A 16,794-nucleotide genomic window follows, 5' to 3' on the forward strand; every position below is an offset into this window, starting at 1 on the left:
GGGACGACGATGCGACTTTCACCATGAGATGTGTGCACACAAGGGTGACACAGGGTTCTGTAATAAGCTCTGTGTTGTACTCCATATACGCATAAGGCCTGCTGATAACACCTCATGCCTTTGCAGCTGCATAAGCTGATGACACTATCTTGTATACCTGGAGCAGACAGCCGCAGGTAGTGCACCATCAATTGAAGGAAGCTTGCAGAAACCTTAGAGCATGGGCAGCTAGGTGATGAATAGGATTCAATGGCGTCAAAAGCCAAGTATTCATACTCACCAAGTGCCGGAAACCTGTGATACAACCCATCCAGCTTTGTGGTATGCCAACAGAATGGACATCCATTGCAAGATACTTGGTCCCCTTACTAGATAGCAAACTAACATGGCAACGGCTCATCAGTGACATCAACAAGAGGACACTGCAGTAGTTGTGCCCTCTCTACCCACTACTCAAGCAAACCTCGGCGTTGTCCACTGATTGCAGCCTTCACGTTTATATGTTATCAATACTTCCAGTGACGAACTATTCATCACCAATAGGGCGAAATGCGGCTCCGACTCATATGAAGATCCTCCAGATTATGCAAAACAAAGCGCTCAGTCAGCTCTTCCATATCCTGACTCACTTCCCAGCCAAATACCGGCACGAAGCCGCAGAAGAGCAGGAGGTTATGCAGCAGATTAAGAAATCTCCTACAAAGCTGTATGAGAAGTCTCGCAGCTCTGATAACTGGTTCATTCAGCGAATCGGTGGAAGACACGACAACCGAGACCGCTACAATCTGCCGACGGTCTTGATTGATAGATAAGCAGTCATATTTGAAGATGACAAACACATCACACGATCAACGCACCCATGAAGGCACAATCAAATCTCGAAGTAACTAGATGTCTACCAAGTGAAATTAGCAGTCAATGCAACAAGATAAACAGTACACGGAATGAATAAATACTAGACGACTGCGAGATTGGTCAAAGAGTACCACGGCAAGATAGCACTACACGTTCTCTCTCTGGCAATCTGAACATAGTACAAAGCTCACGTATGACGTCACGAGTGGATAGTGGAAGATACCGTCGGAAGTCAAGTGGAAAAAAGTCAAAAATTTTCAGTTGAATTTTGCTAATGCGTTACGTAGGGAATGTTAAGTGTAACGTAAACGACATGTAATAGAATTTGTATTCTCACAGCCTGATTAGAAAGCAATGCAAGCCAGCAGTATTTTGATAGTAAATGTCAACACAAACGTATCCTATGTCAAACTATGTTTCGTAAAGCATTTCAGCTGATAACAGTGACGGTGATACGTTTGAAACAGTGGGATTGGCCGAAAGACAAGGTGTAAGCGAGTGGCTGTGTAAAAGCCGATGTAAAACTAAGTACTGTGTGTACTAAATGAAGGAAGACGTAAATGCAGAGAGGTAAGCACTGTTTCTCTGCTATTCCACTGGAATGTCAATATGTGTGAAGTAGTTGATAAGACTGTGGGAAATTAACTCAGTTTACCACACTGGTTGATAATCTTAGATAATCATTCTGTGATATGAACCTCGACGCAATGGAGCGCCCGCTACATCACTTTAATTGGAAGAAACAACATACATTGACACGTTTAAAGTCGACCTCGGTTAACATTTCAAATGTTTAATGGTCGCCATCGTCACTGTACCGTTCAGGTGACCAGTGTACCAGTCTTCAAATGTTATGTTTTTCTTTTGAAGTTTTCCACCAAATAAAAAAAAAAGTTTAGTTATCTGGCATCTTTAATTCAGAACTAAACATTGTTTAAGTAAGTCACCCTAAATATTTGCAATAAGTGTTTCACAGCCCCCATGAAAACTAATGACTGATAAACATTGTTTGTTGATGAGACTGATAGATGTCATTGTTGTCTAGGAATGGATATTAGGCAATCCATCTGCTGTGAATTTCGTATTAAATCTCCTCAGATTTTGGTTTTCGTGATCGGTTAGCCGTAACACAATGTGAAGCTATGTTTTATACTATTTAGGTCTCATTTTTATAGGTTGGGTTCAAGGATTCGAAACTTATTTTCGTAGAGGGTACAGAACAATGCCTTGTGTGCTGTGAGTCACAGTGTCTACAATCAGACTCTGTCTATTCGTCTTGTATTTAAAAATAGCAGTATTGAATAGTAGGGCCTACCTAAAGAATAGGTAATTTCAGTGCACATTCATGATGCTGAAATGATGGACTTAACTCATTCTTCAGACAAACACTTTCGAAACACGTTGACATATAGTGACTGATAGCCATCTGTCTTGGTGTGGCCTTTCTGTGCTGCTAATTTGATGTCACAGTATAAATCTGAAGTTACCCAAAACTAGGTTTATTATAATAATTATTGTGTTGTACTTGTGGTTGAATTCTACCTCTGCATACATATTCAGCAAACTGCTGTGCAAACCACAGCAGAGGGTACTTTGTGCTTCTGCTAGTCACCCATTTTCTGTTCAATTCACAAATGGGAGTGGAGGGGGATGACATGTCTATGTGTTGAAGTAAAGCCCTGATTTCTTGTACCTTGTCTACATGGTCTTTATGTAAAATGAATGTTGATGCCAGTAGAATCAATCTGCAGTCTGTCACAAAACCTGGTTGTCTAAATTTTCTCAATAAAGTTTCATGAAGAGAATGTCTTCCTCCCAGCAGGGACTCCCATTTCAGTCCATGTTTCATTTTCATAACACTTGTGTTGTTGAAACATACCAGTAACAAACCTGGCAGCATGTCTCTGAATTGCTACAGTGTCAAGTATGAATTGTTGGTGATCCAAACACTTCAGCAGTTCTTGAGAATGTGTTGCACAAGTGTTCTGTACAATCAACTTATAGATGAGCTATGTTTTCCTGGAGTTCTCCCGGTAAACCAAAGTCGGCCATTTGCCTTCCCTACAACCAACCTTACAAGCTAGGCCTAGTTCCATTTCATGTCATGTTGCAATAGTACATACAGATATTTAATTGATATGACTATGTGAAAGAGCATTGTACTTATACTGTATTTGAACATTATATATAGGATTGGTTTTCTGCTTACCTGCAGCAGTTTACATTTTTCATCAGTTAGAGCATGCTGCCATTCATCATACCAAATGGAAATGCTGTCAAAGTCACTTAAAGATGATAGTGTGCTGTACACTCATTGACACAAGTTAGTTATTGGAACTACTGCATGATAATATGGAAGATAACTCTCCTTTTCCATATATATTTGTTATTTCATATGACACAGGAAATAAACTATGGCTGATTCATTGGATCCATCCTGGTATTCACCTTCCATGCTAAGGCAAACAAACAAAATCGACATGGTGGCCATGTGGGGATTTGAACCAGGATTGTTTTTGAATGTGACTCCATTGCTTTAACAGTGACACCTCTCTCAATATTCCATTTTACACATGCGTCAAGAAAATTTTGAATTTACAATACTGAAAACTTGTTAGAAAACAGATTTAGAGTTTCTTTTGAAGCAGGTGTTTATATACTGTATCCTGAAGTAGAAAACACACTTGCCTACAAGCTTCATGTCTACTGTGTCAGTGAACAAATTTCCTCAGATCTTCATAATCTAAAAATATTATGAAAAGGGTAGCTGCTACTTATCATGTAGTGGAGATGCTGAGTCACAGATATGCACAACAAAAAGACGGTCGGAAAGTGAGCTGTCGGCCAACAATGCCTTTGTCGAATAAAAACACACCACACACGTGCAAGCGCAAACACAACTCACACACATAGGACCACAGTCTCTGGCAGCTGAAGCCATAGACTGTGGTCATGTGTGTGTGAGTTGCGTTTGCGTGTGTGTGTTTTGACAAAGGCTTTCCTGGCCAAAAGCTCATTTTCCGACAGTCTCTTATTTACAACTCAGCATATCTGCTATACGTTGAGTAGCAACTATCCTTTTCATAATATTGTTACATTCCTTCAGAATGTAGAATTGTTAAATGTAGGGGGCCTGTGCCGTAAATATAAATTCCCATTACACCATTATGTGACATAAATGTGAATGGAGTAGGTGTTATTTTGAACAGTGACACATATCCAGGCAATGCACTGTATCCATGCAAGAGGAAGTAACGTGTGAAACAATCTACATCTACATTGAGCAATCTAAAATTACTAGGACAGTATGGCTGACTAGTACTTACCTCCAGGAGACAAAATTGCCAGTGCTGCAGAAGTGACAGAAGGAATCTTACCATTGAAAGATTCCGATCTGTGCAGGGCAAACGTCTGAAAACAAGTATGATCACTGTCAATATAGGAGCAACTTCATTACAACCCTGTTTTGCTTGACCTCTGTTGGAAAAATGGAGACAAGGATTTCATGTTTTTAAGTTACAGATATTAAACACATTTACCCAAAGTTGTCTGTTAAAAACATTTCTTGAACAGGAATTTGTGGCAGTGGGAGATTTTGCATGAAAACAAAAGAAATGGCTGCTACATGTTCTTCACTTCTGCTTCTTATTTCAATTACATTGAGTTCCTGCTAATTTTTTTGCTTCTCCTTTTGTACACTAAAAGTGTCACCACTGGTCCCTTTGCTGCATCATTTAAGTGAGGATTCTTTATTTTGACATTCAGTTTCTCACATTTAAAATATGTTCGTATTTGTGGCCTCCAAACCTATATGAGAAGTTGCCATGGAAGTACTTTGCATGGTATTTGTGTGTTATTTTACTTGTTGGATAATTCTGTTTGGAAAGAGAATGCATTACTTTCACTGTAAGTCTAGCATTGAGGTTGGCTATATCTCTTACTACACATTGAGTTCCTTTGTAGGAAATGACAAGATGTGATTATGGATTTTAAGTAGTTCTCCTCGTGAGACAGCTTTTGGATTTGAAGTTTTACCTCTCTCATCTATTGGTGACTTACTAGCAGCCATTTTGAGTTTACAAAGTTGCTCAACACATTGCTTTGTTTTTCCCAACAATCTGATAAACACAGATTTTTCAAATCTTTTTGTGAATACCATTAGCCACAACATGGTACAGAAATGTACAGCATTTTGGATTGCCTCGTTAGTGGATTCGTTGTCTTTTAACTGGTATCCAGTCAATTCAAATAAACATCTTTTGCATTTTTGTTTATTCCATGGAACAAACATTGCTTACAGTGCCTGTCTGTGCGATACCATCTGTGCCTGCAAAGAATTACTGATGACATCTGCAAAAATAAACTAAATAATTGTTTGCTTTTAATTAAACTCCAAGCTGTCAAGTACACAGGAATACAATCAAATGCAAGTGCCAGTTTCCTATCATTGAGTTGTTGTTGTATTGTACTGACTTATAGTTGAAAAGAAAGTATTTTCAAATTAAATTTAAGATCATATATCATACCATTTCCTACAACCTAGATATCTCTGCCTCGTGATGACTGGGTGTTGTGTGATGTCCTTAGGTTAGTTAGGTTTAAGTAGTTCTAAGTTCTAGGGGACTGATGACCATACATGTTAAGTCCCATAGTGCTCAGAGCCATTTGAATCTACAACCTAGATATAATTACTTGCATTATTCTCCTGTTTTAACTGCAGATATGAATTTCCCCATATGATTTACTTGAGCTGAGCTTTTAATTTTTGCAGTTTTAATTATCTGTCATTTACAAAGCTCAGTATTTCCTACACCACATTGTTTCTTGGGTTTCGGAAATATCTCCTCCACTGCAGCACCCATTTTTCGACAGTTGTTCTAGCATTAGGCAGAGGAAAGAAAGCTGTGTCATGGATGAAAAACAACAACATGTGATATTCTGTTACAAGTGTGTCATTTGATAAAGGTGACAGTTCTGTACTCTGTGAAGGACTTTTAACCTTTTTCAAATGACATCAAAATTATGCAGGATGAATACCTAGTGTAAGTACGGAATATGCCTCCTTTTTATACATAATGATGCATCTTGTATTTGCAGAGTGCCATACTGCTACTAATTTGATTTCAGAAAAACAATCACTTAACAATCTTTTTCAGTTTCTGAATCATTCACTTTTTTTTTTTTTTTTTTTTTTTTTTTTTCAAATAATAGCATTAACGTGTGTACAGTGTGGTGGAACTTATAGTTTGTTAATCGAATATGTGAACATCTTCCTTGCTATGACAGTAAAATTCAGACATACGTATCACATAGATGCTTAAATATCTCATAAAAATGAGTTGTTGGGATCTCCAGCAAAAGACCAAAACCTGCTTCATTATATGGACTTGAAGCAGTAAACAAATTGACAGCACAGCACTAACAGTAACAGTGTAATAGGTAGGGGTCGACAGAAGCGTCCGATCCCACGCGCTGGCTTTGACCCGTGACGTAAGGGTGTTGTGTGTGACGTCATGACGGTGCGGAGTTTGGTTTGTGTGTGGCGTGTTTGTAGATGTCGTCGTGTTGTGGTTTGTTGTGCTCTCTGGTGGTATGTTCAGGGTTTTTGTTTGTGTGGTGTAATGGGCAGTTTGCTTTTGTTCATTATCCAGAATTGCTAGTGTGTCGGCTGTTTTTGTAGTGGAATTCGTTTTAGTGAGTTAATGAATTTGTGGGAAGGTTAATTTATTGTTTTTCGCTGTACATCGTGTGGTAATTTTAGTAAAATTAATCGGTTGTTTTTGTTCAGGAGTGGATATGACGGATAAAATTAACAGTGCGCAGGTCAAGGGAAGTGTTCGATCCCAATGTGTGGCTGTGTATGTTGTTTATAATGGAATCGGGAGATGTTTTTGAGCTGCATAGGCCAAGGGAAGTGTTTGATCCTAATTTATGTGATCGGGAGCTGCTTTTGAGCTATATACATCAAGGGAAGTGTCCGATTCCAGATGATATTGTTTCGTGGTATTTGGGGAGTTTTGTGATATCGGTTTTTTTGTTGTTTTGTGTGGTTTTGTATGGGGATGGGTGTCTAAATTTGTTAATATTTAGTTTGCCCCACCTAAAAACACCCCATTTCCTGCGATTGTCCCGTTAGTGTCATTAGACTTTTTGTGGAAAGTGTGTGTGTGTGTGTGTGTGTGTGTGTGTGTGTGTGTGTGTGTGTGTGTGTGTGTGTTTTTCGATGTATTTTCGTCCTCATAATGTGTACGTACCGACTTTGTGCGCCATATTGGAATCGTGGTTTATGGTCGTTTCCGCCATATTTGTGACGTCATGGGTCAAAGCAGAAGGGCGGGATCGGACGCTTCCGTATTTCCATAGGTAGTACACTGCTGTAGTGCATACACATTATTGGTACTGCTATTATTAGTGGCAGTGCTTAGACACGTTAACAGCCTGAAGTCTTCTAATTTTTGCCATTTCAGAAATAATGACTCATCAGTCGATATACAAACAGTTACTATAGCGCACACTTTTTAAGTTGTTTGATTTCAATGGAAGTGCAGGTTGTGGATGAAGCAAATGTCACTAGGGAGAAAAGCGGTGCAGAGGAAGCGTATCTTGTAACAAGTCTCTTGATGAAGGTGAATCTCCATAAAGGTGAATAGTTAGCTTTCTTTCCTGATGAAATGCACTTATAATTGCTTCTTCATTATATAAAGATATTGTTAGAAATAAGCAGTACCAAATCACTCATTGACCCACCAGTTCATGGCACAATAAAAAACTTGTAAAAACTAAATATTAGTATCTTACATCATTCCAAAAAAATAACTTTCAGAGAAAATTCCTTTTCATTGTAACCTTTACTGATGTTAACAATGGGGATAGAAAGGGATGGGTAGTAGCTAATATGTAATTAAACTCTGAGGTAATGCTGATAATGGTTGGGGAAGAGAGGCTACTTGCTGATATCTGATTGCACTCTGGGGAAATGGTCTCAAAAAAGTTGGGATCTAATGACTTAATGTAAATGCCAAAGCTACAACAAACGTATTAGAGCTTCATCACAGTTGATCAGATGCTTACAGAAGAGATGGCATCAGGGGAAAGATTCAGTACGAATCGTCAACTTTGACTGATGATATAATGTTAATGACTCCTGTGACATCACCTTCTAGTGCATATATTCAGTCTTGTTGTTAGTGGATGAAGCCAAAGAACCTGGTTATGCTGATAGATTGATTTGTAGTTTTACCTGAGGCCAGGTTAGGTTGGTAGGTGTCTGGTGAAGAATTGGTAAAACCAATACATGTGAAAAGAAAGCTGGTTATGGTGACAAACTGACTTGTACCTTATATTTCCCGAAGTCACTTTTCAGAGCTGATGACTTGTATAAAATATTCCTCTCTACCCAAAAGGGCAATAACTTGTGGTTTAGTGAACAATACAGGATATTCTTTCAAGCTTGACATCATATATATTGCAGATGGTGCTTTAATGTTTTTGTTTGTTTCAGTTCTACTTTTCTTTCATGTGTTTGTTTACAACTCAATTTGTTCTTGTGGGTGATGGCTTGGATCATGTTGTTTAATCATGGAGGAGGATGAAGTTGTCTGTCGTACTGTATTCTAGACCTAGATAAGTGTAGTCAAGATGGCGACTGCATTAAAGATCATGATACTGTACAGTCCTGAACTGTAGCATAACCTAAGGTGATGATTAGGTTGGACAGTTGTAGCTTCCTTGCAGGTCGTAGAAGCCAAAGAAGTACGTGCCTTGATAAAAATCTTTCCCTTTTTTTTTACAGTCTGATCTGCTGGATAGGTTGGGGGCTTGTATGTCCATCATGTTAATCATGCCATGATAACTTATTGTTTAATAATGCTTGGTAAATTTCTTACAATGTCTGTAATTTTATTTTTCTGCAGCTCATAATTGCAATGTATTCCTTGATGTTTCAAAGATATTGCTGTAGATTCAACAGTGCTCTTCTGCAGGCAGAATTTTGGAAATGTTGATACACTTCTTGATTTGATTTGCTGAATATCCATAAATACTTTAAATTATATTATGCTTGTATTGGAACAATGCTTTTGTTTGTCATTAGGAATTATAAAATCTTTGTACATTGTTAACTCTAGTCATCTGCAGATGAGGTTTGAGTTATTTTGACGCATATTAACTGGTGGCCTTCCTATTTCAATATGCTCCTAAAATCTAAGTTGTTTTATGAGTGACACATCATTTGTTCCTCATTTTTCATTGTAGTTATTTGAAACATAAGCGATGATATTGTATTTCATTTTGAAAAATATGGCAACTGTTTTACAGAAAAATCTGGGCTGTACAGTCTTGATTTTACTATTACGATGTCTGCATATAGTTATAATGAAAATTGAGTTTTGTAAATTTAGATAACAAAAATGGACACTATGGGTCAAATTTTTTTAAACTCCTTGTGCTGCCCACATGAACAGCAAAGGGAAAAATCAATAATGTAGCGATAAGTTGAAGGAAAGCAAATAGCAGTGTATTGTGCTTTGTATTTTGAGCTCATTTTAGTTCCTGTGACTTGCAAAGAATATTGCTGGTTGATCTTTACTCCTTGTTGTCCAGAGAGTATTCTGTAGGATATTCAGCTACAGTCTCCATTCTAGAGAAATGAGTTGCGAGGATATATAATGTAGATGACAAAACATCTTGCAAAAACTTTATCAAAGACCTTAGAATGCTTTGCTTTCTTTGCAATACATTTACTCTTAAGTAGTGTTAACAACCACAAACAGAAATCATTTCCAAATGAAACTCATTTCCTTCCACAATTAACAACAAAGAAGTCATATTAGTGTACTTCTCCATGTCAGATGATCAGGATGAAAGTCTTTACTCAAGCGCAAAGGTACACCTAGTTGCTTACAGAAGTAAAGCAAAAAACTGGAAATCTGAGAAAACCATACAGCAAATCAAAAAGGGATTACCGAAAGTTGTGATTCCATCCATCTCATTTGATCCATGACATCATCAATGCGGCAGACAGCCCTATTTCAAGCATATATAATATGGTGATTATGATGCCACTCATTACACCCATGAAAAACCATAAATAATGTGAAGTATTTAAATCTAGAAATAAAATGAAACTAATGGGATTGCTGCTGGAAGTAGGGGGTCTTGAGTAGGTAAAAACTAAATATATGACAATGAGAATAATGATACAATTCCAAAACAAATATTAACCCAAAAATATAACACACAAAATTCACAACTTTGAACACAACCAACTTACGCAAAAGCAAAAAACCATTGGTATCATAAATTTTACTTCACCTGTTATTTTTGTGTTCTTCAATCCAGAGACTGGTTTCTACATCTACATCTACATCCATACTCCGCAAGCCACCTGACGGTGTGTGGCAGAGGGTACCTTCTGTACCTCTATCGGTTCTCCCTTCTATTCCAGTCTCGTATTGTTCGTGGAAAGAAGGATAGTCAGTATGCTTCTGTGTGGGCTCCAATCTCTCTGATTTTATCCTCATGGTCTCTTCGCGAGATATACGTAGGAGGGAGCAACGTACTGCTTGACTCTTCGGTGAAGGTACGTTCTCGAAACTTTGACAAAAGCACGTACCGAGCTACTGAGCGTCTCTCCTGCAGAGTCTTCCACTGGAGTTTATCTATCATCTCCGTAACGCTTTCGCGATTACTAAATGATCCTGTAACGAAGCGCGCTGCTCTCTGTTGGATCTTCTCTCTGTCTTGTATCAACCCTATCTGGTATGGATCCCACACTGCTGAGCAGTATTCAAGCAGTGGGCGAACAAGCGTACTGTAACCTACTTCCTTTGTTTTCGGATTGCATTTCCTTAGGATTCTTCCAATGAATCTCAGTCTGGCATCTGCTTTACCGACGATCAACATTATATGATCATTCCATTTTAAATCACTCCTAATGCATACTCCCAGATAATTTATGGTATTAACTGCTTCCAGTTGCTGACCTGCTGTTTTGTAGCTAAATGATAAAGGATCTATCTTTCTGTGTATTCGCAGCACATTTCACTTGTCTACATTGAGATTCAGTTGCTATTCCCTGCACCATGCGTCAATTCGCTGCAGATCCTCCTGCATTTCAGTACAATTTTCCATTGTTACAACCTCTCGATACACCACAGCATCATCTGCAAAAAGCCTCAGTGAACTTCCGATGTCATCCACCAGGTCATTTATGTATATTGTGAATAGCAACGGTCCTATGACACTCCCCTGCGGCACACCTGAAATCACTCTTACTTCGGAAGACTTCTCTCCATTGAGAATAACATGCTGTGTCCTGTTATCTAGGAACTCCTCAATCCAATCACACAATTGGTCTGATAGTCCATGTGCTCTTACTTTGTTCATTAAACGACTGTGGGGAACTGTATCGAACGCCTTGCGGAAGTCAAGAAACACGGCATCTACCTGTGAACCTGTGTCTATGGCCATCTGAGTCTCGTGGACGAATAGCGCGAGCTGGGTTTCACATGACCGTCTTTTTCGAAACCCGTGCTGATTCCTACAGAGTAGATTTCCAGTCTCCAGAAAAGTCATTATACTCGAACACAATACGTGTTCCAAAATTCTACAACTGATCGATGTTAGAGATATAGGTCTATAGTTCTGCACATCTGTTCGACGTCCCTTCTTGAAAACGGGGATGACCTGTGCCCTTTTCCAATCCTTTGGAACGCTACTCTCTTCTAGAGACCTACGGTACACCGCTGCAAGAAGGGGGGCAAGTTCCTTCGCGTACTCTGTGTAAAATTGAACTGGTACCCCATCAGGTCCAGAGGCCTTTCCTCTTTTGAGCGATTGTAATTGTTTCTCTATCCCTCTGTCGTCTATTTCGATATCTACCATTTTGTCATCTGTGCGACAATCTAGAGAAGGAACTACAGTGCAATCTTCCTCTGTGAAACAACTTTGGAAAAAGACATTTAGTATTTCGGCCTTTAGTCTGTCATCCTCTGTTTCAGTACCATTTTGGTCACAGAGTGTCTGGACATTTTGTTTTGATCCACCTACCGCTTTGACATAAGACCAAAATTTCTTAGGATTTTCTGCCAAGTCAGTACATAGAACTTTACTTTCGAATTCATTGAACGCCTCTCGCATAGCCCTCCTCACACTACATTTCGCTTCGCGTAATTTTTGTTTGTCTGCAAGGCTTTGGCTATGTTTATGTTTGCTGTGAAGTTCCCTTTGCTTCCGCAGCAGTTTTCTAACTCGGTTGTTGTACCACAGTGGCTCTTTTCCATCTCTTATGATCTTGCTTGGCACATACTCATCTAACGCATAATGTACGACGGTTTTGAACTTTGTCCACTGATCCTCAACGCTATCTGTACTTGAGAAAAAACTTTTGTGTTGAGCCAACAGGTACTCTGAAATCTGCTTTTTGTCACTTTTTCTAAACAGAAAAATCTTCCTATCCTTTTTAATATTCCTATTTACGGCTGAAATCATCGATGCCATAACCGCTTTATGATCGCTGATTCCCTGTTCTGCGTTAACTTTTTCAAATAGTTCGGGTCTGTTTGTCACCAGAAGGTCTAATATGTTATCGCCACGAGTCGGTTCTCTGTTTAATTGCTCAAGGTAGTTTTCAGATAAAGCACTTAAAAAAATTTCACTGGATTCTTTGTTCCTGCCACCCGTTATAAACGTTTGAGTCTCCCAGTCTATATCCGGCAAATTAAAATCTCCACCCAGAACTATAACATGGTGGGGAAATCTACTCGAAATATCTTCCAAATTAACCTTCAGGTGCTCAGCCACAACAGCTGCTGAGCCAGGGGGCCTATAGAGACATCCAATTACCATGTCTGAGCCTGCTTTAACCGTGACCTTCACCCAAATCATTTCACATTTCGGATCTCCGTCAATTTCCTTCGATACTATTGCACTTCTTATCGCTATAAACACGCCTCCCCCTTCACTGTTCAGCCTGTCTCTGCGGTATACATTCCAATCTGAGTTTAGGATTTCATTACTGTTTACGTCTGGTTTCAGCCAACTTTCTGTCCCTAGTACTATATGGGCGTTGTGACCGTTTATTAATGATAGCAGTTCTGGGACCTTTCTATAGACGCTCCTGCAGTTTACTGTTAGCACATTAATATTGTTTGATGCATCTCTCCACGCTACTCTCTGCTGTGAAAGCTTCATCTCTGAGTAACTACTGCAATCTACATCCTTCTGATTCTGCTTAGTGTATTCATATCTCGGTCTCTCTCTATGATTTTTACACTCCACGCTTCCCACCAGTACTAAATTGGTGATCTCTTGATGCTTCAGAATGCGTCCTACCAACCGATCTTTTCTTCTGGTCAAGTTGCGCCACAAATTTCTCTTCTCCCCAGTTCTGTTCAGTACCTCCTCATTAGTTATGTAATATACCTATCTAATCTTCTGAATTCTTCTGTAGCACCAGATTTATTCCTGTCTAAACTGTATATCATCCCTGTTTCACATCCATTCATGGCTACACTCCATACAAATACTTCCAGAAAAGACTTCCCGACACTTAAATCTATACTCAATGTTAACAAATTTCTCTTCTTCTGAAACACTTTTCTTCCCATAGCGAGTCTACATTTTATATCCTCTTTACTTTGACAATCATCGGTTATTTTGCTCCATAAATAGCAAAACTCATCTACTACTTTAAGTGTCTTATTTCCTCATGTAATTCCCTCAGCATCACCTAATTTGATTTGACTACATTCCTTTATCATCGTTTTGCTTTTGTTGACATTCATCTTATATCCTCCTTTCAAGATATTGTCCATTCGATTCAACTGCTCTTCCATTTACTTTGCTGTCTCTGACAGAATTACAGTGCCGTTAGCAAACCTAAAAAGTTTTTATTGCTTCTCCATGGACTTTAATTCCTACTCCAGATTTTTGTGTTGTTTCCTTTACTGCTTGCTCAATATACAAATTGAATAACATCAGGGATAGGCTACGACCCTGTCTCACTCACTTCCCAACCACTGCTTCCCTTTCATGCCCCTCGACTCTTATAACTGCCATCTGGTTTCTGTAGAAATTGTAAATAGCTTTTCACTCCCTGTATTTGACCCCTGCCACCTTCAGTATTCTGGTCCCTTCAATCCCACATACCAACCAACCCCTGCCACCTTCAGTATTTGAAAGAGAGTATTCCAGTCAACATAGTCAAAAGCTTTCTCTAAGTCAACAAATGTTTGAAACATAGGTTTGCCTTTCCTTTATCTATCTTCTAAGATAATTTTTAGGGTTTCCATTCGTCTGTAAAGAATTCATGTTAGTATTTCGCATCCATGACTTATTAGACTCATGGTTTGCTAATTTTCCCACCTGTCAACACCTGCTTTCTTTGGGATTGGAGTTACTATATTCTTCTTGAAGTGTGTGTGATTATTTCACCTGTCTCATACAACTTGCTCACCAGATGGTAGAGTTTTGTCATGGTTGGCTTTCTCAAGGCTATCAGTAGTTCTAATGGAGTGTGGTCTACTCCAGGGTCCTTGTTCCAACTTAGGTCTTTCAGTGCTCTGTCAAATTCTTCACACAGTATCATATCTCCTGTTTCATCTTCATGTACGTCCTCTTCCATTTTTATAATCTTGCCCTCAAGTACACTGCTTTTGTACAGAACCTCTATATACTCCTTCCATCTTTCTGCTTTCCCCTTGGAGCTGAGCTCTTGATATTCATACAGGTGGTTCTCTTTTCTCCAAAGTCTTCTGTAATTTTCCTGTAGGCAGTATCTGTCTTACCCCTGGGGATATCTACCTCTACGTCCATACATTTGTCCTCTAGCCATACCTGCTTAGCCATTTTGCACTTCCTGTCGATCTCATGTTTGAGATGTTTGTATTCCTTTTTGCTTGCTTCTTTACCGCATTTTTACATTTTACCTTTCATCAATTAAATTCTGTATCTCTTCTGTTATCCAAGGATTTTTACTAGCCCTTGTCTTCTTACCTACTTGATCCTCTGCTGCCTTCACTTTTTCATCCCTCAGAGCTACCCATTCTTCTTCTACTGTATTTCTTTCCCCCATTCCTGTCAATTGTTCCCTTATGCTCTCCCTGAAACTCTCTCCAACCTCTGGTTCTGTCAGTTTATCCAGGTCCCATCTCCTTAAATTCCCACTTTTTTGCAGTTCCTTCAGTTTTAATTTACAGTTCATAACCAATACATTGTGGTCAGAGTCCACGTCTGTCCCTGGAAATGTCTTACAATTTAAAACCTGGTTCCTAAATATCTGTCATACCATTATATAATCTGTCTGAAAGCTTCCAGTGTCTCCAGGCGTCTTCCATGTATACAACTTTCTTTCATGATTCTTAAACCAAGTATTAGCTACAATTAAGTTATGCTCTGTGCAAAATTCTACTATGTGGCTTCCTCTTTCATTCCTTACCCCAATTCCATGTTCACCTACTACTTTTTCCTCTCTCCTTTTCCTGCTCTCGAATTCCAGTCCTCCATGACTATTAAATTTTCATCTCCCTTTACTATCTCAATAATTTCTTTTATCTCACCATGCATTTCTTCAATTTCTTCATCATCTGTGGAGCTAATTGGCTTATAAACTTGTACTACTGTGGCAGTCATGGGCTTTGTGTCTATCTTGGCTACAGTAACATGTTCACTATACTGTTCATAGTAGCTTATCTGTATTCCTATTTTTTTTATTCATTATTAAAGCTACTCGTGCATTACCCCTATTTAAATTTGTATTTATAACCGTGTATTCACTTGACCGGAAGACCTATTCCTCCTGCAACTTCACTAATTCCCACTATATCTAATGTATCCATTTCCCTTTTTAAATTTTCTTGACCTGTATAGCTCAAATTCCCTTGTCCTGTTCCAGACCTCACGCCAGCCTGCGTGAGCTAAAACGCGTGCTTTTCAGCTTCCTCTCAGCTTCCTCTCAAAACCGGTGTTGGCTTTCCTGCCAACCCACTACAACAAGAATCTAGGCTGGCGAATAACGCACCGGAGTGCATGCGCTCTCTCTCTCTCTCTCTCTCTCTCTCTCTAGCAATCAGTCCAAGGAACTGTAGAAACTTGATCATGGAATCACATCTTTGCCCATTGCAGCAGTCCATGTTCTACTCATAAATTTCTCTGTCATATCCATTACTAACAAAAAGAGAAAAACTTGCTTAAATTTCTATATTTCTAACCATAAGAAACACACAGCACTAATAATATCAGACACAATCCAATTCAAAACACTGCACCAATATGGCATCACACAACACAGTTACGTCATGGACCATAGCAGTTGGGTGGAATCGCAACAGTTCATTAATGCAGTAAAAGCATAAGTTACTAAATATTGTTTCTAAATCCAGAATTGATAAACTGAGAATTGTAAATCCTTGTTTGTAATGTGGTAGGTAATAATACTTTTGTAAACAGATCTAATTATTGCAGTATTTAGGTTACTGTTATCCTCTGACCTTCATCATGGTTGTGCTTATGAATATAAGGAGAAACTATTACTAAGATGTTTAGTTAAATTGCATAGTTATAAAAAAAGTTTCTCTGATTTATAGGATACATTTGAAACACATTTATGTGCAAGTAGAATAACACAAATTACCAGTAATAAAGCAATAAGAGTTAATTGTTAATATTTCTTTCCAAAGCAATTTGATTCCACAATGCTGAACATTTTCTTTGATGAGGAGATTCACACCATTTGAAATAGGCCTATCTAATGTAATATAAGCGAAGGAGGGATAGAATTAGACACATCTTCCTAACTGCATGTAGTGCCTCTGTTGTCAGTGACAACTTGTCATACCAAAGATTCCTCAATACACAAGAAGCACCATGCAACTATGCTGATCCATAACTACTCAGGAACTGCCCACAGCTTGAGAATAGTGGTTGAAACATTATGCTGCA

General features: G+C 38.7%; 1 protein-coding gene across 1 annotated transcript in view; it reads left to right on the top strand.

Annotated features, from left to right (window-relative positions):
- The first annotated feature begins 1,053 nt into the window (after positions 1-1,053).
- LOC124590930 (E3 ubiquitin-protein ligase Su(dx)) overlaps positions 1,054-16,794 on the top strand; it is a 143,010-nt gene continuing 127,269 nt past the window's right edge. The window contains exon 1 of the mRNA XM_047131686.1: positions 1,054-1,425. The gene's annotated coding sequence lies outside the window, so the exon portion shown is untranslated. The remainder of the gene's footprint in view (positions 1,426-16,794) is intronic.

The sequence above is a fragment of the Schistocerca americana genome, chromosome 2 (assembly GCF_021461395.2).
Source record: "Schistocerca americana isolate TAMUIC-IGC-003095 chromosome 2, iqSchAmer2.1, whole genome shotgun sequence".
Classification (NCBI taxonomy): domain Eukaryota; kingdom Metazoa; phylum Arthropoda; class Insecta; order Orthoptera; family Acrididae; genus Schistocerca; species Schistocerca americana.